At 44.1% G+C, this 25,683-nt stretch overlaps 1 protein-coding gene across 1 annotated transcript in view; it reads right to left on the reverse strand.

The window, feature by feature from the left end:
* Positions 1-25,683, reverse strand: part of DNAH12 (dynein axonemal heavy chain 12) — a 3,791,933-nt gene that overhangs the window by 435,131 nt on the left and 3,331,119 nt on the right. The gene's annotated exons all lie outside the window — the stretch shown is intronic.

A 25,683-nucleotide genomic window follows, 5' to 3' on the forward strand; every position in this document is an offset into this window, starting at 1 on the left:
GCATGACAGAGTTTTGAAAGATTTGCAACTGTGAAACCAAAATGCACAATCAAGCCTATGACACGAGGGTTAGGGAGGCTAAGCAGGCTAAGAGAAAGGCAATTAAAGCCACCCTTAAAAACTCTATTAATGTGCCTGTTTTCCAAGAGGCGAATATTATTAGAGTACAAACACCCGAAAATCATTTAGATGTGAAAGACACAGAGTAAATTAGGAGCTCATCAGGACCCTCACTCAAAACGATAGTGCTCATTTCTGGAGGTTGATGGGGGGACACCAAAGGACTGCAGGATTGCACTGAGTGCAGCATTAGCGCTCAGGTTTGGGTGAACTACGTAGAAAAAGAATACTCCTTGCCCAAAGATGACGGAGTCCAGCCCAAGCTAAACAAAGTGGGGGCTGTACATACTAACACTGCTTGGGTGGTAGAGGACTTTCTATTGGCCATTGGAAAATCTAAATCATCAAGTAAGTGTTTGTGAGCAGATCTCCCATAGGGTCCTCTCCGTTTTGGCGCGAAGGGAACTTTGGATGATGAAACCACCATTACCATGTCGATCTCCTGAGTTCACACGAACGAAGGATAAGGAGCCAAGTATCCTGCAACAGGAAGCCGAGTCAAGGAACCGCTGGTGACCCGCTGGAAGGTTTGGCACCCTGAGCCTGCTGTCGTCCTGTGGGACCCCTCTGCATCTGATCGTCCTAAAAGGTCTGCAAAGACGCTTTGCCCCACTGGAATAGTGGGGTCAACTATTCTCGGCACCTTCAACAATCCCTGCAAGTAAGCCTCTTCGGAAGTGTCCCTGGGCCATCCAGTGGGCTGACCAGTTTAAACGGGACGTTTGCTCTGATACCGCCGCCGTTTCGAGGAGGCACTCGAAACTTGGTATACTGCTTGCTCTGTGTCCACGGCACCCTCACACCAAATTTTGTACACTTGGCATTCCCAGGTCTGAAGTGAAACGAGTGCGCCCGGACCGGAGTAAATGCGGTTACTGTGTTGCCCTGCTGTGGCAGCGACCTGTGCAAGTTTGCTGCATTTGTGACCCCCTTGACCCTGAAGCCTGCTGCAGTGGAATTGGCTGATTCCTCCACCCGGAGCGGAGAAATCGCCACTGTCCCGTTTGGGAATCCTCGCTGTATCTCAGAGTCTACACGGTGTCGAGACGTCCTGATTGTCGCATTCGAACCTGCCAGCGAAGTGGACTGTACTGGTAAAGTTTGGGTCTGCCTGCGTTGGGGACCGGTGAATAGTCCTTACCCCAACCGGTTGGCCCTAGCGCAGGAGCCCATTTTTACACACGAAGTGGCCCCTTTCCACAGCTATTGCAAAATAGCAACTCCATCCCGCACTCTCAAACTGCCTCTGCCCTCAAGTGGAGGTCCTGCTTGAATAGTGGGATTCTTCATCGCCTCATCCACCTTCCTGAGCTGCTAGAGACCCTTGAAGAGACCCTATTTTGTCCATTGGCACAAGCGCGTGCATGTACTATTGAGCATAAGGCTCCTCTCTTCGTAGGGCTTGGACTGCCACTTATTTAAGTGTATTCTTAATGTTGAACGGGGTCTAAAGATTACCTGCACTGCTTGTTTTCCTCCCCATCTAGGTGGTCTACACATTTTGTGCTTATAATCCCTTAGACCCCTATGGTCTTGTATATATATTGTGTTGGTTGTGATGTATTGGTTTACTTTAGCATTATTGTGATTCTTTGCTATGGTCTATATTACAAAGGCCTTGTAATAAATTTATCTATATTTGTAATATAACACCTGTCTGGAGTAATTTGTAAGTGTCCTTGCTTTGTGTGCTCATTGACGTCTTTCAGTCACCCTCACCCCTCTTGAGATTTAGTCTTGACCGCCTGCCATAGCTACCCTGATTGGTGTGGCTTGTCCAGAGGTTACCCTGTTCCAAGAAACTAGGTTGGCCTTCTAAACCTCTGCCCCTCCTGGTCAGAGTTCAGAAATCCTTCTTAACATGCATATGCTGCATTTTGAATGAGTGAAACTTGCACTGCACTGCTAATGCTGTATCGGTTTATTGTATCGGTTTAGTGTTTTAAGTAAGGCTGCGTTGAAGGCAAATGTTAAGTCTGGGGGATTTTGTGTGTAGCGCAGCCATGCAAATTAGGAAAGGCCCTTTAAAAATGTGGTGGCATCATTATAATCTGCCAGTTAGATGGAATTAAGAGTTAATAAAAAAATATATTTTTGTGCGGCCAGGAGATATCGCCAGGTACTCAAACAGCATGGAATTGCACAACACGTGCATTGTCATTTGTTGAATGCAAGTAAATATTTAAGATTGCAGCTAGAACTTTACACATACTTGGCTAGATGTTTAAGCATGACAGATGTATTACCAGTGCTATGCTCCAAAACGTCTCTGTGGCGCCACAATGGAAGTGCTGTATCCCTTCACAGGAGTTACCGACACATTTGTAATGGTAAGCAACCACAACACCGACTTAAAGTGAGGCGTGAAAAGAAAAAAAAACTGTTGTGATGGTTGCTACAATGCTCTGAGCATAGCCACCATGCCCGGAAGCATAGTGGACAGTCAGAAGATCACACCGTTACTAGGAGTAAAAGGTGAATACCTCCAGTAACGGATAACTTAAAATACTCTGTAGCTGCTTGTCCACCTTTTCCAGTGGCAGACTCAGCCAGACTCAATATGTCTTACATACATGGCCTATATTCTTGATTTCCTTTGTGCCTTGCAATTATTCCTTGATGTGTCATTCTTCTTTATTTCTCGCAAAAAACAGTTTTCCAGCATCTCCTGCATCAATCTTTCCATCATGGCTGCATTAGCCATGTTATGTTTTTTTCTGCAGCAAGCTTCTATATGTCTCGGCTATCTTGCGTTTCTGTGTATATACATTTACTTCATCTCTTCTCACTTATTTCTTTAGTGTCTATGATTTCTTCGTATTCGATTACATGTTTCTCTTATCATTTTAGTAACATCTTTATTCTTTAAATATTTCTATATCGTTTCAGCGGGTCTTCGTATCTTTTCCTTATGACATCGCTCTGTTCTGATCAGATTTCACTTGTAGCTCTTTGATGTCGACATAATCTATATGTAGATGCTTAAATGGGCCATTTGGTCTAGGGATTGTTCCTCTCCCCGTTTGCAAAGTGTGCCCTGCAGTACATTACTGGCACATGATGCAGTTTACAATAAACTGTACCACATGTTCTAATATATTTGGTGAAAATCAATCTTCAGCAATTGTAGCAGCAGGACTCTCTCGAGTCGTATGTGCGGGGTTGTGAAGCTCCTCCAGCGATACCCTATACTCAGGGGTGTTGCTAGGTCTGGAAAAGACCCGCGGCTATGCTAATGTCGGAACTGGCAGGATTCAGAGCTAGCTATAGCCTTTTGGTTGTAGCTCCTGAGATTCATTCCGGAGCTACAACCAAAAGACCAGGGGCTATAGCCCTCTTAGACCCCCCACCGCCAGCAACGCCTCTGCCTATACTCACAGTACCCCTGAGGCAAACATGCATGTTTCAGGGGGATATTTTTATATGAGAAGGAAGTCAAATATTGTGAGTCCTCATGAAGGGGAACTGAAAAGAATAAATTTTTTAAAATCTATGACTGCTAGAGGCATAACTGACTTTCCAGTGCTATACTGCCTCCAGATTGCCTCACTGGGGGATAAAGAACACCCCCATTTTCTCCATAAATCCTTCTCTTCCTGTGGGGCTCATCCTTGTAACTCAATTAACTGAACAATAGACACCATGTTAAAATCTTTTTTTACCAACATACATCTTCTTGAGATCTGTTTAACACTTTTTACTTCAAAATCAGAGATGTAAGCAAGGTAATTATAACATCCAGGGAGTAACCGGCCGCTTTGTTAGCAAATTTTGCAACCATGTGTGTCAAGCGGCGTGCCTTTATCACCTTGGCTTCTTTAATGGGGGCAATAGACCTACCGGGACTCATATCTAGGCTGAGGTAGGGGTAGGACTGCACATACTCAAGAGTCCCCAAACTGGTATCAAATCTCAGCCGTTTGATCTTTCTAGGAGCCACCACTAGTATCTTAGTTTTTTCCATGTTGTTGGTGAGCTCATTTTCGTATGCATATTTAACTAAAATATCAAACATTGCACATGCCCCCCTGTATGTGTGATCAAAAATAACCCAATCGTCCACATAGAGCATACACGGTATCAAACTATCTCCAGTTCTTGGGTAACACCCAGCCCCTGAGGTCTGCCAAGAATGCATTGTACAAGAGGGGTGCCAGTGTACAAACCTGTTTGAGCCTCCTTTGAGTCCTAATCGGTTTGGACGTGTTCCCCTGATCGTCTAGGCGCACCCTCGCTTTTGTGTCCCAGTAGAGGCTCATTAGAACGTTAATAAGCCACCTGGGGCACCCCCCATTTTCCAGTTTGGTCCAGAGTTTTCCCTGGTTGACACTATCAAAAGCCGCCTGCAAGTCCACATTGATGACATATAACATGGAACCGCCAGGGGCAGAAGCTCTACGGAACAAATTGTCCATAACACTTAGGGCGGAATCCTGTTTGTGTAAAGTGTAATAGTTTGGACTTTTCAACCCAGTTCTGGAGTACCTTCAAAATGATTGTGCCAAAGAGTTTCTCTGTTATGTCCAAAAGGGACAATAACCGATAGTTCTCTGGTAAAGAATGGTCCCCTTTTTTATAAACTGGCACCAGCACTGCCTGTTGCCAAGAGGAAGGAATCTCCTGCGCTTGGCACACCCTGATATATAAAATTTTAAGAATTCTTGCGCAAATCTTAGGGTTTTATTTTAAGACCGCATTTGCAAGACCATTCAGCCCGGGGGCTCTCGAATTCTTAAGCTTTCCAATAATGTTCTCTATCTCCACTTCCCCAATTTCTAGTAGCCATCGACAAACCATATATTTAGGGAGGGAACACCTCTACCAGGCAATCTCCATTCACATTTAACTGCTTTTTCCATATTTGTTCTTGCATAGGGTTCATAGGGACTGCCTTTTTACTGAGGAAATTACTTTTATGCGAAAAACGAACGTTACCTGCTGCTAGCCCCATCCCAGCACTGCGAGCTGCCAAGAGGCTCTTGCTGGGTGTGCTTACTTCCTGGAGGAGGTGGAGCCGAATTGCGGGCACGTGACAACGCACGTGACTTCCCTTGCATCTTCAAAAGGCAGACACAAGCGCCCGAGGGGCGACTGCCTTTTTACTGAGGAAATTACTTTTATGCGAAAAACGAACGTTACCTGCTGCTAGCCCCATCCCAGCACTGCGAGCTGCCAAGAGGCTCTTGCTGGGTGTGCTTACTTCCTGGAGGAGGTGGAGCCGAATTGCGGGCACGTGACAACGCACGTGACTTTCCTTGCATCTTCAAAAGGCAGACACAAGCGCCCGAGGGGCGACTGCCTTTTTACTGAGGAAATTACTTTTATGCGAAAAATGAACGTTACCTGCTGCTAGCCCCATCCCAGCACTGCGAGCTGCCAAGAGGCTCTTGCTGGGTGTGCTTACTTCCTGGAGGAGGTGGAGCCGAATTGCGGGCACGTGACAACGCACGTGACTTCCTTGCATCTTCAAAAGGCAGACACAAGCACCCTCGCGGCGTTAAGCCCGTCAGGGGTAAAGGGCGCTGGCTGTTGTGCGGCTGTTTGGCGGAAGGTGGTACCTATCCACACTGCCTGAGGATAGGGTTCAAAGTCTTAACTTCTCAAGCTCCCTTAGCACTAGAATATATTCCTAATATTTCCACTACAAAGGGTCTTGATCATACTTTGCCACTGCGCATTGAGGATGGAACTCTTCCATCACTTAAGCCAACCTCTGTAGCTACTTTTTATAAGTTTCGTCTTACTAATTCGGCTCTGGCATGGGGCACTGTTCACAGCGCGCCGCTCTAATTTTCCTCTGAATGGCTCTTTTAGCATCTCAAAGGCAGGGTCAAATTTGTGGTTCGTATTGCGGCATGTAACCAGGGGGCCCTTACGACAGGAGCCAGATTTGGCAGCAAAGCCCTTAAGACACTGTTCTATGTTGTTGCCATCCAATGCGTACTCAAACCCTCTATCGTGCAACTGGACAGCTCTGTTACCTGCATCCTAACCTTGCCCAATTGGCGAGTGGTCCAGATAATACGATTTCCACTGTGGTTAGAAAAGAGCTTCGAACATCCAGGGGAGCTGTATACAATGGTGTGCAAATCTAAGGTAAGAGCAAGTATATCATCGTCACTAGCAATTTTTGAGGTCACCCTAAATTCAGATAGTCAACTGTATTTCTGGCCATTTTTTTGCTTCCATTCCTACCTGTTTCTTCATCTGCCATTGCACTGGCTCGGGCAGTACCCGACATAAAATGTAGTAAAATAATGCCACATTTTTATCCCACGGTTCTCTCATCTTGAGACGCTATCGCTCTTGAATATCTGGAATAAAGGCAATATAATCTTCATCCTCACCCATTTTCCTAGTCATAATCACACCCATGTCTGATGTATCGGGATATTGTACTCTGAGTGCCCACCATACATCTGCTCTACAATTAATAAATGGCGCTCCATCATGTGTCTTGTTTTGTGCAGTCACACCTGCATACCCTGCTCATTTCCAAACGTCGTCAGCCCTCTCCCCTAGAATGGCTGCTAGCAGGCCTTTTATGTCGCCTATTGCTAACTCATAAATCCATTTTCCAATACTGGAAGTCAAACTAGATAACTTACATTTCAAATTATCCTTATCCATTTGTGGCCATGGCATATGTTGTGGTCTTCCTCCCCCTTTCTCCAATAATGGGAATTGTGTAAACCCTGATCCATAATCATACCCACCTACACTTCTCGTTTTCCAGGTGGGGTAGCACGTTTGTCTCCGCACTGGCAATGACCTTAATTTGCTTACATAAGGCGGGGATATACCTCCTGTGCTGCACGGTTGTGCTTGTGGTCGCTCAGTATATGGTGTTGCTTCTGGTTTATTTTCTTTAGGGTCCTCTAAGTCTGACCATTGTACCCCCTTTTCTACACTTGAGTCTTTCCGAAAACTGCATGCGTCCTCTCTTCACGCTTTCTCGTTTTCTTCCTTTTCTTTGTCTGACATCCTTATGCCCAACTTGTGTGACTTTCATCCCTTTCCACATCATCAAGATCTATTCTACTTAAAGACAGCATTCTATGTTCGTCTGTTAATACGTCATCTGATTTTTCTCCTGTTTCCCTCGGTAAAGAACCTTCGACATTCTCTTTGGTTTCACACCCGTCTTTATCCCCTATTTTCTATGTAAATCCCCAATTCATTTCCCTATATTTTCTGCTTCATGCACATCAGCACATGTTTGTATTCTCTGTATTCCTTGCAGCTCCCTGCAGGGCGGTGGTGACCCTCTCTCTTCCTCAGATCATTCTCGTGCTTCAATTGGCACCATACTTCTATTAAATAGATGATCTATTTCATCATCCATAAGTCCCCTTTTGTTCATCTCATCCCTCTCATCCCTTCTTTGTAATATACGACCTTTCAATCTCTGTGTTTCGATCTCCTCTTGTTTCTTCTCTTCTAGTCTCTCCTTTTCTTTCCTTGCCTCATACCTTCTTCGTTCTTCCTTTTGCGTCCTCTCTTTTTCCTTCTCTTCCTTGCATGCTTTCTCTTGTTCTCTTTCTTTCTTTTCCCGCTCTTCTCTATCTTTTCATTCTCTAACCCCATCAATGCCCTTGTCATCTAACTTAACAATATATGTCCTCCCATCCATTCCTTCTGTACTATTGTCACTCCCTTAGCCTTAGCCTGCATTTCATTTCTGTTTGCTTCTTCCTCTATCTCCATCTGTATGTACTGTCTGTCCTTTCTCTTATCACGCTGTTTACTTTAATTGCGTGTTGACATATATTTGCGTTCTCTGTTTTTGCTCTCTTCCATATTGTCCTTCTGTTATAACCGGGGGGTGTAGGGGTGTTGTAAATCAGATTAACATACCCGGCCGCTGCTTTCAATTCCTTTAAAGGATAAAATCTCTGCTTCTCCGTGTCTGCGCTCTTATTCTCATGAGGGGAAACAGGACCCAAAGGGCGTTCCATTCTCCCCTTTATGCTGATTAAGCATCCACTCTTTCTCGGGCAGATCTTCTTCCTCACTCTGATACATTTTCCATAATTCTAAAGCGGCCACCCTTTTCTGTAACTTCTTCCCCCTATATGTAGCATGCAAATATGTTGTCATGTGTCGCAATACTGTTTGTCCCAATGAACCCTCTTGAGACCACGGCATGAGTGTTTTATTAGTCATTTTCTTTTATTTTTTTATTTCATCAGTTATACCACACTGATTGATTTGAGCAGGCACCATCAATCGTCACTCATTACCAGAAAACCATGGTTCTAACCAATTTTAAAAATCTATGCAATGGAGTTCTTTTTTATTCCTTCATTTATAATTTGTGAGAAACCAGACAGTATTCTCCTACCCACTCCCTCGGGATCTTCAATTCAGGTGGCCAGAAAGGGCCATCACTTTTGGATCCCTACCCTGGGGATGGACAAGCGAGGGAGGATCACCTAAGTGGAGGATCACAGGGGATCGGGAGGATACCCAGGGTCGAGACATGGTATTCCCCCAGTCCTGAAAACACCCTAACCTACTCTCCCTCAGCTTTTGTGGGGTGTTTACAATCTCACCACATCTCCCCCCACCCCATTTCCAACAAATACTGAGACGAAGTGGAAGCAACTAAGATCAGTAAAGATGACCACTAGGAATAACATGGGGAAAGTAAGGGGAACCTACCCATGAAAGAAATCTGGTTGTTCCATTAATAGAGTCAGGCAGGGTCAGGCATTCAATAGTACCTACTCACACCTGACTCTACTTGACTGGTTTGTTCACTATAAAAGGTGTGGTCTTGCACAAAGAAACACATGTGTGGGGTTGACGTGGTTCTCTTGTTCAAAAGAGAATTGCATAGCATTTCGGTGCTGGACTGCCCCTGGGTAGGACAAAGACTGATATGCAGGGGAAATTTCTTCTCTGTGAAAAGAACAGTGAGCTAAAGACTTGGTTGAGACTCTCCCAGGGGCCATCCACCCAAGAACAAGTCAATGGCTTTGTTCGTGGTGGTAGAGAGTTTCCCAGAACCCCCTCTGTTTTGCACAGAAAGTATAAAGGCTAAAAGTGGAGCTAAAACCAAAAGCAAAGCAGAAAGTATGAAAGTGACAGAATGGAGCAGAACGTAATGTGAAAAGCCGATCGTAACGGAAAGCGAGCAAAAGACTGATCAGAGCTGAACGATAGAGAAAGTAAAGAAAAGCACAAAGGTGTGAGTGGCCCGTAACAGAGAAGAGAGGGGCACGAGAAGAGTCAAGGAAAGGTGCCAGGGGCACAATACAAAGGAAAATAGAAAAGAGGGTGCAAGGTATTACGAGAAGAGAAAAGGACATGTGCCAGGAGCACAATAAGAAAAGAAAGAATAAACAGTGCAAGTGTGCACGGAAACAAAGGACAAAATAAAGGGGTGCAGGAAGCATTTGAAGGGAAAAAAAAGGTACCAAGAAAAGTAAGAGTAAGAAAACAAAGAGAGGGGCAAGGGATCAGAGTGGTCGTGGTTAGGAAAAGCAAAGAGCCTAGTGTTTTCGAAAGACTCTGATTCTACCCCATGAAAGGATGGTATATGAAAAAGATTGTCAATAAGAAAAAGGTACATCCTGACAGCTGAATTTGTGTTTTGAATTAGAGGGGCCTAAACCTGGGGAAGGGCACCCTGTGGAATTAAGAAGGAACTGTGATAGATTGTTTTTGTGTTTAAAAGCTGGAAGAGGCTTGAGCTTGGGGAAGGGAACCCTAAGAGACCTACCAAGGAAAGCAAAAGAAACAAAGTGTATTCGTATAAAACTGACTAAAAACTGCAAGAGGGGTAAGCTTGGGGAAGGGAACCCTGAGAGGCCTATCAATGTAAACATCCTGATAATACTAATTTTGTGTTTGAAAGTTGGAAGTGGCTGAGCTTGGGGAAGGCAACCCCCTAAGAGGCCCAACCAAGTTGGAGACTTGTTACTTTTCTTTGTAGTGTACAAAGGATTGAAGCGCAGGGAAGGGAACCCTCAGAAGCTTACAGAAGAAACTGTGTTACATTTCTTTCATGGTGTTTTGTAACCTGAATCTTGGGGAAGGGAACCCCAAGGAACTCAAAGACACTGAAGTCAGTTGGGATAACTACTAGGGCCCTGTGGAGAAGGTCTTACGAACAGCCCTGTGAATTGAACTCAGTATGACATTGACCAGACAGCACCTGGTGAGAAGACCACCTGAAACCAACTATGGCTTCCCACTTTTTGTTGAACCTCTATTTTTCCTTTTTAAAGAGACTTCTTGGGCCTCATTACGAGTCAACCGGTCTGGAAATAACGGTGGCGATATACCCGCCGCCACCATTATTTCCGGACCGGGTGATCTCGAGTTCTGCAGGCGGGAGGTGTCATGCCCGCCAGATCTGACCTGGCGGGTTTAACACCACCCGCCTGCAGGCGAACGTGGAAACACTGCACCATCACAAGATGGCAGTGTTTCCACTTCCCCGTTATTGAGTCAGGCACGGTTACCACTGGACTCGTAATGAGGCCCTTCCTATTACATTTTTGTACAGAGAGAGGGCAAGCATAGGTTTAGACAACGACGGCCATTAGAAACATCAAGAAAGGGAATTACTGTTACGCTCACCTGAATCCCACAGAGGCGCTGGCCTGGTTCGCGCTGCTGTGACCTCTTCTAAGGTGATGCGCAGGGTTCGGAGGACGGACTGGACCGGGCCCCCAAATCTGGCTTGTCTGGCTCACAGAAGTATCCTTCTGTAGGCGAAAATAGGGGATTAACTGTCTGCGGGGTAATGCAATCGGCCTCCCACTTTCCCCTCTCACCCTCCTTGAAACCCTTCTGTGATTTCTCGTAGCGTCTCACCTTAGGGTCTGGAAGGACGAGCTCTCCATCCTGCTTCTGATGCAGGGGCGCGTTGGTATCCAGTTACTTCACTGGATTTTCGGATTGGTGAGAACCAAACTTGCTTGGCTTCCAGGTAAGTTTTTTTTGGTAAGTTTTTTTTGATAAGAGGTTCCCCTTGTGTCCATGCATTAATGTACTAATGCTAGTGTCTTTTTCCCCATAGGGGCCGGGGAACAGGCACCGACCCGAGATGAGAGGTGAAATCCTTGTCGAAATCAGGTAAGTCTTTAATGAGCGTTTTTTGGTAAAGTCTTTTCATTCGCTCATTAACGCCGATGTCTCTTTTTCCCCTTAGGGGCCGGAGTCCGGAAATGCCAAGATGCGGCGCAGACCCGAAATGAAGAGGAAATGAATCAACAGGTAAGTCTTAACATGGAGATTTAGCTTTCCTTATTCCCTTCTCTCTCTCACCTTTTGTTCTGGTCTTTTTCTCCCTAGGCGCTGGGGCGTGACTGCGAATCCGGATGATCGCTGCTGAACATGGAGGCGCCCTGTAAAGGTGAGTGGAATGCGGCGCTGCAGCGATCGACGCGATGAGCTTTTAAATTAAAGTCTTCCTTTTCAGGATTGTCCGCGAGATGTCTCTGGGATGCGGATTTAGCAGGTAAGGACTTTTCCTTCTTCTGTTCTCTTCTTCTCTTCCTTTGCAGGTGATCTAGGATGCTGGCAAGCGTTGCAGAAGTCAGGATGCAGGAGCAGACACGGTGAGCGTCCAGCTGCTAGATGCAGAACAACGCGAAGCATGTGTGGCTGTTCGGGTGGGGTTTAAATAGCCTTGGAAGAAGTTCCAGGTATGTATCCTTCCTCCAATCAGGTATGTATCCTTCCCCGACCACGCCCGGAAGGTAAATTAGTCCCACAGGTAAAGTAGTTCCTTTCAGGCCTCAAGGAGGCCGGGATCCTGCAGCATGGTCTGCATCAGGTAAGTGCACCCAAGCATTCCCATAATGAGCCTTGCTCCTATGGTGCCAGGACTGATGTCTTTTATGAGCCTGGCGCCATAGGCCCAGGACACTGTCCATATGGGGTTGCTGGGTCCTTCCTTGGGGACTGGATGTCCGCTTTCGGGGATGCCGGGCTTGAACCGGCTCCCCGGGAGCGGGCATCATGACAGCACTCCCCCCCAAGGCCCCTCCCAAGGTTGTTCCCTCCGGGGGTTTTGGTTTGTCTGGGAAGAGTCGGTGGAATTTCCTGACTAATCGAGGTGCATGCACATGGTCACTGAGTTCCCACGACCTCTCCTGAGGTCCGTACCCCTTCCAATCAATTAGGTAGAACAGTTTTGACCTAAACATTTTTGAGTCTAAAATGTTCTTCACTTCGAATTCGGCCTCCCCATCTATTAGAATAGGTTCTGGAGGTTTGAGTAGTCAGGTTCCAGGTACCACTGGTTTCAGAAGTGACAAATGAAAAACAGGGTGAATTTGCATACTAGCTAGTAAATCAAGTTTAACAGCCACTGGGTTAATTATTCCGTAATTTGAGTGGTAAATGTCTGGTAGCTAACCACACTTGATCCCCAATCTGATACGGAGGTGCTTCACTCCGATGTAGATCAGCATTCTCCTTGTATTTTCTCTTGGCTTGTTGTAAATGCGTAGTTGCCTCTTTGAAGGCTTGGGTAATTGTAGAATGCAGATGTTCTACTGCAGGCATTCCGAGGTTCTGAGGTGAGTCAAGGTTTGAGGTTCGAGGGTGATGCCCAAACAAAGTATAAAAAGGACTGTGGCGTTCCAGAGTGTACCGAATTATTATATGCGTATTCGGCTATCCAAAGAATGAATTGCTGTAACATACACCGTAAGTACTGTTCAAGGGTCTGATTTGTCCTCTCGGTCTGACCATCGGTCTGAGGGTGGTGACTGGTCGATAATCTTACGTCGATCTGCGCCATTTGACAACATTTGCGCCAGAAGTGGGAAATGAATTGGCTTCCCCGGTCAGAGATTAGTATAGATGGGAATCCATGTAGCCGAACAATATTTTCGAGGAATTCTTTGGCTATGACAGAAGCTGAAGGTAAACCTTTCAAAGGAATAAAGTGGACCATTTTGGAAAACAAATCCACAATTACCAGAATAGTATTGTACCCTGAACAAGGAGGCAGGTCCGTAATAAAATCCATTGATAGGGTGTGCCAGGGTGCTGGTGGTATGTCTAGAGGTTGAAGGAGACCGGCTGGTCTTTTCTTTTGACTTTTATTTTGGGCGCAAACACCACAGGACATCACAAAAGATTTAACATCTTTTCGCCAAGAGGGCCACCAAAATTGTCGTTTCACCTTTTCCTCTGTCTTGGCAATACTGGGGTGTCCCTCTATTAATGTATCATGATAACCGGAAATAACTAGTTCGTGTAATTCCTTATGTGGCAGGAATAAGCGCCCTTGGAAATAAGGTAAACCATTATCTATGGTAAAGTCTGATCCCTTTTGTATCCATTCCTGTAAGGTTGTAGGGTCCAGGAGTTGTTTCACTCTGGCTTGAATGTCTTCAAGCGTCTGTAACTAGATCATGCCTAGAATCCTCTGTTCGGGAATTATTGGTACTGGTTCTGAGTTTGTATCAGATTCTCCCATTCCAATTCGGGATAAGGCGTCTGGCTTTGCCATTCTTGCAGCCAGGTTGATAGGTAATCACGAAATCAAATTCAGCGAAAAACAAAGCCCATCGGAGCTGCCGTGATGACTGAGCCTTGGCGGTTTTCAAATACTGTAAATTCCGGTGATCAGTGATCACTGTGATGGTATGTCGAGCGCCAAGCAGATAATGCCGCCAGGCTTTAAAAGCGGACTTAATGGCGAACAGTTCTTTGTCCGTGATTGCATAATTAACCTCGGGTGCCGAGAATTTTCTGGACCAAAATGCTACGGGATGCAGTTGGTTGGTTTCGGGATCTCTTTGGGACAGGACAGCTCCCATGGCTAGGCTGGATGCGTCAGTCTCGACGACATAAGGGAGATCTGGTCGCGGGTGTTTCAATATAGGTGCGGAGGTAAACTTAGCTTTTAAATCCTGAAAGGCCTGCTTGGCTTCTTCAGACCATTCAAAACGTTTATTTTTCCTCAAGAGTGCAGTAATGGGTTGTACCACGCGTGAAAATTCCGGGATAAACCTGCGATAGAAATTGGCAAAGCCGAGCATGCTTTGAACCCCTTTTACAGAGCTAGGTGATGGCCATTTGAGGATGGCATCCACTTTTCTTGAGTCCATTCGGACTCCTTTGGGTGTCAGGATGAAACCTAGAAACTCGACTTCTGTGGTATGGAAAACACATTTCTCCAATTTAGCAAATAGTTTGTGTTGGCGCAGTTTTTCAAGTACTGCCCTGACATGTTTTCTGTGATCACATTCCGAAGAGGAGTACACCAGAATGTCATCGATATATACGACAACACAAACATCGATGAGTTCCCGATGGCGCCAGGACTGATGTCTTTTATGAGCCTGGCGCCATAGGCGCCAGGACACTGTCCAAAGGGCCCCTATATGGGGTTGCTGGGTCCTTCCTATGGGACTGGATATCCGCTTTCAGGGACGCCGGGCTTGAACCGGCTCCCCGGGAGCGGGCATCATGACAATTACCCCTTTAGAGTTAGGGCCAGTTAGGCATTACACCAACCCAAGAACCTTAGTAAATAAAGGTTTTCAAACAAACCCTTTTGAGTCTGTGTCTCTCTTGATACCATGCCTCTCACACATTTCTATCAGTTTTTGCTGTCTTGTTGTTTTATTATTGACACTTTAAAAATCTCTTCTTTATTTATTATTCTCCTTTGATTTTTATCCTCCTGATTGAGTCAATCTTTTGATTTAAAAATATGATGATCACCTTAATTTTCTACTATGGTTTTATATCTCCTAATCTAGACACAATAAAAGTTTGCCACTGACATATTTATAACCCCATACACATGTGCACTTTAACATTTTTGCGTACGCTTTCCTTTACTATCTCTAGTAAATGTATCTCATCTCACTTTTTACCCCATTTTTTGATACACACTCTTCTTTTTGACCTTGCCTCAGGAATCCTTAAATAATACCCCTATTTGGAGTTTTTAGTGCATATCCTTTTGCCCCTCTTGGAACCAGGAATCGAGGTATCTATTTTCTTTCTGATCCCCAAAAATCATGTTACTTATATACATATATTTATAATACAGTCCCTCCCGCTATATTTGCCACTTTCAATGCCCTACTTACACCCGTGGCTCAGCTCCAGTGACTCAGCATCGACTCTTCCCCAATCAACCAGTTTGCCTTCAGTCTGCGGAGCACATGCAGGGACCGGACAGGAATTTCTTTAAAAGGGCACCTGCCAACCACATCTTTTTACACATGTGTATTGCGTGCCGGTCTGCGCAAGAAGCTACACCATCTTCTGGCTAATGGTGAAAGTAGTTGATTGTCTGAGAGTCTAGATTTAGGCCCAGGTTGACTGGAATAGAGCCATCCGCACTGCTAGCAAAATGTGCTCTAGCACCTTGGGGCATCTCATGTGTTAGATGGAATTACCAATAATGATTTCAGACCCAAAGGACCGGACAGATTCAAAGAATATGGCAAAGTACTACTTTATTATCGGCATCAAATAAAGTAGGTCAATCTGGCGAACAACAAACAGTAGACCACGCACTCACACTTTGGTTTCAAATTTTGGTTCGATTATACAAAGGTTTTATACCTTAATGTATGTCAGCTATGACGTCAACCTACGTGGCAAACTGTAAAACTTATTGAAGGGAGGCATTGGTTAAGGCAACATATATGCCTATATATCGTATAAGGATCAGTAATATCACTGGTTGCCCCTTATCTGGTAGGCACACCTTGAACCACCTCTAAATACGTATAATACAGATTATAGCAGAATAACAACAGCAGGTTGACCTTTGCAACATTGTATACCATGTTGCTACGTAGACCCTCTGATTGTTTAGCATTATCTCCCAACCTTGGACTTTCGGCTCGTTAGCAGCACGTAAGCAAAACCAAACTCAGGTGCAGAGAGCAACGTCAGACTACTAACCACTTGCCGTTTTAGTCCATAATCTCTCATAGGTCAGGCCCCAAGCCAAGGCTTCTTTTTTATAGTTGACCTTGCAGCCTGTTCTGTTTCTGGGACTTTCAAGGGAGTGTAGGTACACCATTATCTTCGTCTAGAGCTTAATGAATAGCCCTTGTTTTTGACTTCTGAATCACGTGTGAGGAGACCACGATTCAACCCTTTATTTACTGCTATTTGATTTAATTAAGCAGAGTGTTATTACTCCTCTTGGCCTCTGGAAACTTGCTCACTCCACCTTGCATAGGCTTTTCACATATTTGATTGTCTAATACTTGGCTCTAGCAGATGTTTTCTTCTTTACTTAATTTTAGAGAAATATGTCTTAAGTACCTGGCATATCTTCTTGACTCCCTTTGTGCCTTGCAATTATTCCTTGATGTGGCATCCTTGATCCCAGGCCAATAGACTCTTCTTTATTCCTCACTAAAAACTGTTTTCCAGCATCTCCTGACTCTGCAGCCCTCGTCTGTCTCTGAGGTAGCTTGATTGTTTTTAACACAACTCTAAAGTCAATCTTTCCATCATGGCCGCCTTAGCCACGTTACGTTTTCTTCTGCAGCAAGCTTTTATATTCCTCAGCTACCCTGCGTTTCTGTGTATATACATTTACTTCATCTCTTCTCATTTATTTCTTTAATGTCTATGATTTCTTCGTATTCAATTACATGTTTCTCTTATCATTCTAGTTACATCTTTATCCTTTAAGTATTTTCATATCGTTTCAGTGCATCTTTGTAGCTTTCCCTCATGCCGTCACTCTGCTCTCATCAGATTTCATCTTTTAGCTCTTTAATGTATAATGGTGTGTGCAGACATCCTTCTATCCTTTCAGTGCGAGGGCACATTCGATATGCAAGGCATACATTATTCTTGCAAAATTGATAAGTCAAGACTGCTAAATAAGAATATTTTGATTAGCAATTCAAAGTGTATCATTAGCACATTTGTATATCCTTACTTTCAGTCAGGGCCAATGCAAGACATGTGCCCAATGTATGGCAGCAGAGGGCCTGGGGACCTCACAGGCTTGTTTCGCCACTGGTGCTATAATGAGGATGCCTTTTGTTGGACATGTGACCAGACACCGCTACCCTTGCAAATTCAACAGGGCTTCCTACCAATGTCTCGCAAATAGTTAACACACAATTATCTATTGGCAGAGCATTTAAATGGCAAGCTCCTTATTAGTGGTGGTTCACTATGAACCATTGTTTCTGACAAGCGTTCACTTTCCCTTCACATGATATGCAGTAGCAAACATGATTCTGTCAAACAATGACTACAAGAAGGTGACCTTATCATACAATAGCTTTTAATGTGTGTCTAAGTCTTAAACTTACATTTCCCAAACTCATAGGAGTTTTTTTAGCTTCACATTACTTTGTGTTCTTGTAGTTTTCAATTCAAGAATGGGTAACTAAAGCTATAACCATATTTTTTGTTCTTAACATATTTCTATATGGATTTATATATTTTTCAGCTTGGATGATGCGTTTCAAAACATCTCTACAAAACAGAGTATTCTTTAAAACCAAATAACTATTTCTACCAACTAAAGTCGGGAGATATTTGGGTATGGGCCTTATGTTGCAGACTGGTCCCAAATCCCGGCTTCACAATTAACTAAAGTGTGTGATCTTTGGCAAATCATTTTATCTCACTTTGTGTTATTTGCCAGAATTAGAAGTGCCAAGAAGCTGCACGCTACACAAAAAAGATCACTCTTGGTACTGCTTCATACATAATAATGATGATACCCCTTGTTAATCTGCACATAAGTTATTTGTCTCCTGGCTTACTTATAACAACGTTTTGTAGTGTAACTTACCATCATCACATTAAGCATCTAAGGCAACATATGAGCACATTTTCTGTGGTATCACTTCCAGCGATGTCAATACATATGCAAATTGGGAGAGGCGGCATGTATTTGTTCGCACAGCCTTGCATGTTATAAGCCTGGCAACTTTCAATGAAAAGCAAAGTTCACGTTTGTCATGAAATTTGAAAGTCAGTATGCACATCACATTTCCATCACACGGCATGTGCATTAATTAAAAAAGACTAGCCTACATGTTGCATGCTTGGTCCAGACTATAGAACCTGGCAATAGATGGATTAACCTTAATCTTAGCTTTTGATGTGGTTACTGAATTAAGACCGTGTCCAAATGGTAGCATGCACAATAGCCACAGCAACACATACCATGGCCCTGCAACTTTGCATGAGCAATGCAGACTTTCACATGCACACAGGCCTCAGCCTAACATTTCATACGCAGCATAGCTTTTCAGGCACACAAACTATAGACTTTCACATGTATGCACACCAAAAATGCACATGCACACACTCGGGCTTTTACAATCTTTCAGATGCATGCACTCAAACGCCTTTTGAATGCGCACATGAAAGCCTACAATAGGGAAAGCCATTGCAATCTGAGTGGAATATACACCAACGGTGGGCAGTGAAGAGAGGGGAATTATAATACAAATGATTTAGGAAGCAGATGAAAGAAAAGCCTTTCAGAAGAGATGAGGGGAGATGGGCACGAGAGAAGGTTATAGGGTCTGGTCGATACATGAAAAAAAGTGAACCAAAAAAGGGGTAGACCATCAATAAGGGGTGCAAAAGTACGGAAAAAAATAATGAAATAGAAAAATGCTGGGGAACAGAGGTGGAAGAATTGACAGATCAGAGAGAAGGGCTAACTCATCCTGACTCCCTCCCAATATTTACAGTGGAAGACAGACAAGCTCCCACACAGTCACCCTTATCTGCAGTTTCCATCAGCGAAAGTGCTCATTAAAATTAAATACTGGGGTCAGCCTACAGCGTGGATCTCTGCTTTCCTTTGTATAGGCCCTGTACTGTCCTGCAGCTTGGTGCAAAAAATAATAAACATGCTCATCTTCTCTGAATATACAATGCAGTTAGTGCTTCATGATTTATAAAATTAAAATTAATTCATCATTATTGTCTAGTGAATTACGATGTGATACCGGTTATTTTATACCTTGGATATGGTTGTCTGAGCGCATACCTTCTCTCATACACTCAATGTGGGATTTTACCTGGTACACCACATAGGGCTCTTGTCCTGCTATTCCCATATGATGGAGGAGAGGGGGCAAGAACTAGGGATGATGTGTCTACTTGCTCCTCGACATTATGTGAGAAACCTGAAGGTGTCTCCTTAACTAGTCCCTGGGGAGCTGTCATCCAGGTGGCCAGGACACCGCCATCGCTATTGGATTGAGTTCCTGAGGGTGGACCAGTGAGGGAGGATCACCTGGATGGGGGGTCCTTAGGGAGTGGAAGTGGATCACTGATGGGTGAGATGCAGTAACCCCCTTCTTTCAACACATTTTACCCCTCCTACCGCGTAGGATATTCCGAAAAACTGCCCCCCCTTTCCCGACACAAACACTTTCACACACCACAGACAATAGACGAACACCCGAGCCGTTTACCTAACATGTCCCAATACAAGGGTCATGCATGGTCAGGCAATTGACCAGAATCACACACACCTGACGGCCCTTTCCCTTCCCCACAGAGATAAAGGTGGAGCACAAGAGCACACTACGAGCAAGGCCGCAAAATGAGACAGCTATCCAGGCAAGGCAGATCAAGAGGAGGAGAAAGGTGGCGAATATCGAGAGGTTGACAAGGAGAGACACAACCTTGCCCTTTCCGACCCAAACCTGCGAAACCTCTGCAGTAGGAATTGTAAGACCACAGACAATAGCTCAAGTATGTTGCAGCAGATGTCAACGGTACACAGAGTGTGCCGACACTGATAAGCAGGACCGAGGGAGATGCCTGCTACCGTGGTACCAGCCTTGACTCCAGGTATTCTGAAAAACCAAGCAATTCACCAGAGCCGGTGAGTCGAGTGGAGAACCCGAACTCTGTTGAACGAAAGCCGGAAAGTAGTAACTTAAGGGAAGTTCAAAGAATTGTTAGAATAAAGGGAAGACCTGATGCAGAGGGTTGCGGCACCACGTGGGTGCTTATTCGAGAGACTCTGGTCAATCCCGTGTTTGTTGAAAGTGCTAATACCAGAAGGCCTTGGGGAGGCTGCAAAGGTCAAGGTAGTCATACAGGGGTCTAGCCAAAGCCTCTGTACAGTCAAAAGTCTTTTACCGGCAACCCAGTGAAAGCTACAGGAGACGAATCCGGTTTAAAGAAAAAGGAGACAGCACTGTATGTGTGACAAAAGTGAACCCAACAAAGGGAAGTCAACAGTTCATTGTTTAAAAAGACAATAAGATTTGTGAATGTAAAAGGTACAAGTGTACTGAATAGAAGCAAACAGTCGAGAAGGGGACTGAGCCCAGCAGAGGGGGATCCTAGGGTGAAAAATCGCCACCCAAAGTCTGGTGAATGTAAAAGGAGGACAAGAGCCATAGTGAATACAGCAGAGGGAGGCTGAGAATCGAGAAGGGTCTGAGCCCGGAAGAGGGGGACCGAGGGGTGAGCCATGATCACCCTAAACTAGCATATGAAAGGAACGTTTTGGTTTGTTTGTTTCCGACCCTTGAAGGCAAGAGACTTATGCATGAAAAGAGACTTGGTCATCGAGCCTCCTGATAAGCTAAGAATGGAACTGTTGTCTCGTGCAGGGGTAGCCCGAGAAGTGTACTGTGCTCAAAGGTCCCACCTTATCCCGTGCTCAAAACGTGGGGAAGGGAGACCACGACTACTGCATCCTGACATATTATTTGTGAACACCTCTTACTTTCTTATGGATCCTATCCCAAACTCTTTTGGTATTTAGTTGGAAGGTTTGGCAATATCTTTTTTTTTAGTATAGGCCCTTTTCATTTGACATGACGCCACTAGGAATGCCTTAATTTCATTTGATGGTCGAAGCTTGCTCCCATCTTAGATTTGGGTTTTTTAAAGGGCGTTTTTCCACCCAACCTATACAGTTTAATAAACAGCCTTGAACTGTGAGCACTTGTGTCTGCTATTCCTGATACCATGCCTTCTTTACATTTGGAAAACAAATCCACAATTACCAGAATAGTATTGTACCCCGAACAAGGAGGCAGGTCCGTAATAAAATCCATTAATAGGGTGTGCCAGGGTGCTGGTGGTATGTCTAGAGGTTGAAGGAGACCGGCTGGTCTTTTCTTTTGACTTTTATTTTGGGCGCAAACACCACAGGACATCACAAAAGATTTGACATCTTTTCGCCAAGAGGGCCACCAAAATTGTCGTTTCACCTTTTCCTCTGTCTTGGCAATACTGGGGTGTCCCTCTATTAATGTATCATGATAACCGGAAATAACTAGTTCGTGTAATTCCTTATGTGGCAGGAATAAGCGCCCTTGGAAATAAGGTAAACCATTATCTATGGTAAAGTCTGATCCCTTTTGTATCCATTCCTGTAAGGTTGTAGGGTCCAGGAGTTGTTTCACTCTGGCTTGAATGTCTTCAAGCGTCTGTAACTAGGTCATGCCTAGAATCCTCTGTTCGGGAATTATTGGTACTGGTTCTGAGTTTGTATCAGATTCTCCCATTCCAATTCGGGATAAGGCGTCTGCTTTGCCATTCTTGCAGCCAGGTCGATAGGTAATCACGAAATCAAATTCAGCGAAAAACAAAGCCCATCGGAGCTGCCGTGATGACTGAGCCTTGGCGGTTTTCAAATACTGTAAATTCCGGTGATCAGTGATCACTGTGATGGTATGTCGAGCGCCAAGCAGATAATGCCGCCAGGCTTTAAAAGCGGACTTAATGGCGAACAGTTCTTTGTCCGTGATTGCATAATTAACCTCGGGTGCCGAGAATTTTCTGGACCAAAATGCTACGGGATGCAGTTGGTTGGTTTCGGGATCTCTTTGGGACAGGACAGCTCCCATGGCTAGGCTGGATGCGTCAGTCTCGACGACATAAGGGAGATCTGGACGCGGGTGTTTCAATATAGGTGCGGAGGTAACTTAGCTTTTAAATCCTGAAAGGCCTGCTTGGCTTCTTCAGACCATTCAAAACGTTTATTTTTCCTCAAGAGTGCAGTAATGGGTTGTACCACGCGTGAAAATTCCGGGATAAACCTGCGATAGAAATTGGCAAAGCCGAGCATGCTTTGAACCCCTTTTACAGAGCTAGGTGATGGCCATTTGAGGATGGCATCCACTTTTCTTGAGTCCATTCGGACTCCTTTGGGTGTCAGGATGAAACCTAGAAACTCGACTTCTGTGGTATGGAAAACACATTTCTCCAATTTAGCAAATAGTTTGTGTTGGCACAGTTTTTCAAGTACTGCCCTGACATGTTTTCTGTGATCACATTCCGAAGAGGAGTACACCAGAATGTCATTGATATATACGACAACACAAACATCGATGAGTTCCCGATGGCGCCAGGACTGATGTCTTTTATGAGCCTGGCGCCATAGGCGCCAGGACACTGTCCAAAGGGCCCCTATATGGGGTTGCTGGGTCCTTCCTTTGGGACTGGATATCCGCTTTCAGGGACGCCGGGCTTGAACCGGCTCCCCGGGAGCGGGCATCATGACAATTACCCCTTTAGAGTTAGGGCCAGTTAGGCATTACACCAACCCAAGAACCTTAGTAAATAAAGGTTTTCAAACAAACCCTTTTGAGTCTGTGTCTCTCTTGATACCATGCCTCTCACACATTTCTATCAGTTTTTGCTGTCTTGTTGTTTTATTATTGACACTTTAAAAATCTCTTCTTTATTTATTATTCTCCTTTGATTTTTATCCTCCTGATTGAGTCAATCTTTTGATTTAAAAATATGATGATCACCTTAATTTTCTACTATGGTTTTATATCTCCTAATCTATACACAATAAAAGTTTGCCACTGACATATTTATAACCCCATACACATGTGCACTTTAACATTTTTGCGTACGCTTTCCTTTACTATCTCTAGTAAATGTATCTCATCTCACTTTTTACCCCATTTTTTGATACACACTCTTCTTTTTGACCTTGCCTCAGGAATCCTTAAATAATACCCCTATTTGGAGTTTTTAGTGCATATCCTTTTGCCCCTCTTGGAACCAGGAATCGAGGTATCTATTTTCTTTCTGATCCCCAAAAATCATGTTACTTATATACATATATTTATAATACAGTCCCTCCCGCTATATTTGCCACTTTCAATGCCCTACTTACACCCGTGGCTCAGCTCCAGTGACTCAGCATCGACTCTTCCCCAATCAACAAGTTTGCCTTCAGTCTGCGGAGCACATGCAGGGACCGGACAGGAATTTCTTTAAAAGGGCACCTGCCAACCACATCTTTTTACACATGTGTATTGCGTGCCGGTCTGCGCAAGAAGCTACACCATCTTCTGGCTAATGGTGAAAGTAGTTGATTGTCTGAGAGTCTAGATTTAGGCCCAGGTTGACTGGAATAGAGCCATCCGCACTGCTAGCAAAATGTGCTCTAGCACCTTGGAGCATCTCATGTGTTAGATGGAATTACCAATAATGATTTCAGACCCAAAGGACCGGACAGATTCAAAGAATATGGCAAAGTACTACTTTATTATCGGCATCAAATAAAGTAGGTCAATCTGGCGAACAACAAACAGTAGACCACGCACTCACACTTTGGTTTCAAATTTTGGTTCGATTATACAAAGGTTTTATACCTTAATGTATGTCAGCTATGACGTCAACCTACGTGGCAAACTGTAAAACTTATTGAAGGGAGGCATTGGTTAAGGCAACATATATGCCTATATATCGTATAAGGATCAGTAATATCACTGGTTGCCCCTTATCTGGTAGGCACACCTTGAACCACCTCTAAATACGTATAATACAGATTATAGCAGAATAACAACAGCAGGTTGACCTTTGCAACATTGTATACCATGTTGCTACGTAGACCCTCTGATTGTTTAGCATTATCTCCCAACCTTGGACTTTCGGCTCGTTAGCAGCACGTAAGCAAAACCAAACTCAGGTGCAGAGAGCAACGTCAGACTACTAACCACTTGCCGTTTTAGTCCATAATCTCTCATAGGTCAGGCCCCAAGCCAAGGCTTCTTTTTTATAGTTGACCTTGCAGCCTGTTCTGTGTTCTGGGACTTTCAAGGGAGTGTAGGTACACCATTATCTTCGTCTAGAGCTTAATGAATAGCCCTTGTTTTTGACTTCTGAATCACGTGTGAGGAGACCACGATTCAACCCTTTATTTACTGCTATTTGATTTAATTAAGCAGAGTGTTATTACTCCTCTTGGCCTCTGGAAACTTGCTCACTCCACCTTGCATAGGCTTTTCACATATTTGATTGTCTAATACTTGGCTCTAGCAGATGTTTTCTTCTTTACTTAATTTTAGAGAAATATGTCTTAAGTACCTGGCATATCTTCTTGACTCCCTTTGTGCCTTGCAATTATTCCTTGATGTGGCATCCTTGATCCCAGGCCAATAGACTCTTCTTTATTCCTCACTAAAAACTGTTTTCCAGCATCTCCTGACTCTGCAGCCCTCGTCTGTCTCTGAGGTAGCTTGATTGTTTTTAACACAACTCTAAAGTCAGTCTTTCCATCATGGCCGCCTTAGCCACGTTACGTTTTCTTCTGCAGCAAGCTTTTATATTCCTCAGCTACCCTGCGTTTCTGTGTATATACATTTACTTCATCTCTTCTCATTTATTTCTTTAATGTCTATGATTTCTTCGTATTCAATTACATGTTTCTCTTATCATTCTAGTTACATCTTTATCCTTTAAGTATTTTCAAATCGTTTCAGTGCATCTTTGTAGCTTTCCCTCATGCCGTCACTCTGCTCTCATCAGATTTCATCTTTTAGCTCTTTGATGTATAATGGTGTGTGCAGACATCCTTCTATCCTTTCAGTGTGAGGGCACATTCGATATGCAAGGCATACATTATTCTTGCAAAATTGATAAGTCAAGACTGCTAAATAAGACTATTTTGATTAGCAATTCAAAGTGTATCATTAGCACATTTGTATATCCTTACTTTCAGTCAGGGACAATGCAAGACATGTGCCCAATGTATGGCAGCAGAGGGCCTGGGGACCTCACAGGCTTGTTTCGCCACTGGTGCTATAATGAGGATGCCTTTTGTTGGACATGTGACCAGACACTGCTACCCTTGCAAATTCAACAGGGCTTCCTACCAATGTCTCGCAAATAGTTAACACACAATTATCTATTGGCAGAGCATTTAAATGGCAAGCTCCTTATTAGTGGTGGTTCACTATGAACCATTGTTTCTGACAAGCGTTCACTTTCCCTTCACATGATATGCAGTAGCAAACATGATTCTGTCAAACAATGACTACAAGAAGGTGACCTTATCATACAATAGCTTTTAATGTGTGTCTAAGTCTTAAACTTACATTTCCCAAACTCATAGGAGTTTTTTTAGCTTCACATTACTTTGTGTTCTTGTAGTTTTCAATTCAAGAATGGGTAACTAAAGCTATAACCATATTTTTTGTTCTTAACATATTTCTATATGGATTTATATATTTTTCAGCTTGGATGATGCGTTTCAAAACATCTCTACAAAACAGAGTATTCTTTAAAACCAAATAACTATTTCTACCAACTAAAGTCGGGAGATATTTGGGTATGGGCCTTATGTTGCAGACTGGTCCC

This window comes from Ambystoma mexicanum, chromosome 2p (genome assembly GCF_040938575.1).
Source record: "Ambystoma mexicanum isolate Mex_15411 chromosome 2p, UKY_AmexF1_1, whole genome shotgun sequence".
NCBI lineage: Eukaryota > Metazoa > Chordata > Amphibia > Caudata > Ambystomatidae > Ambystoma > Ambystoma mexicanum.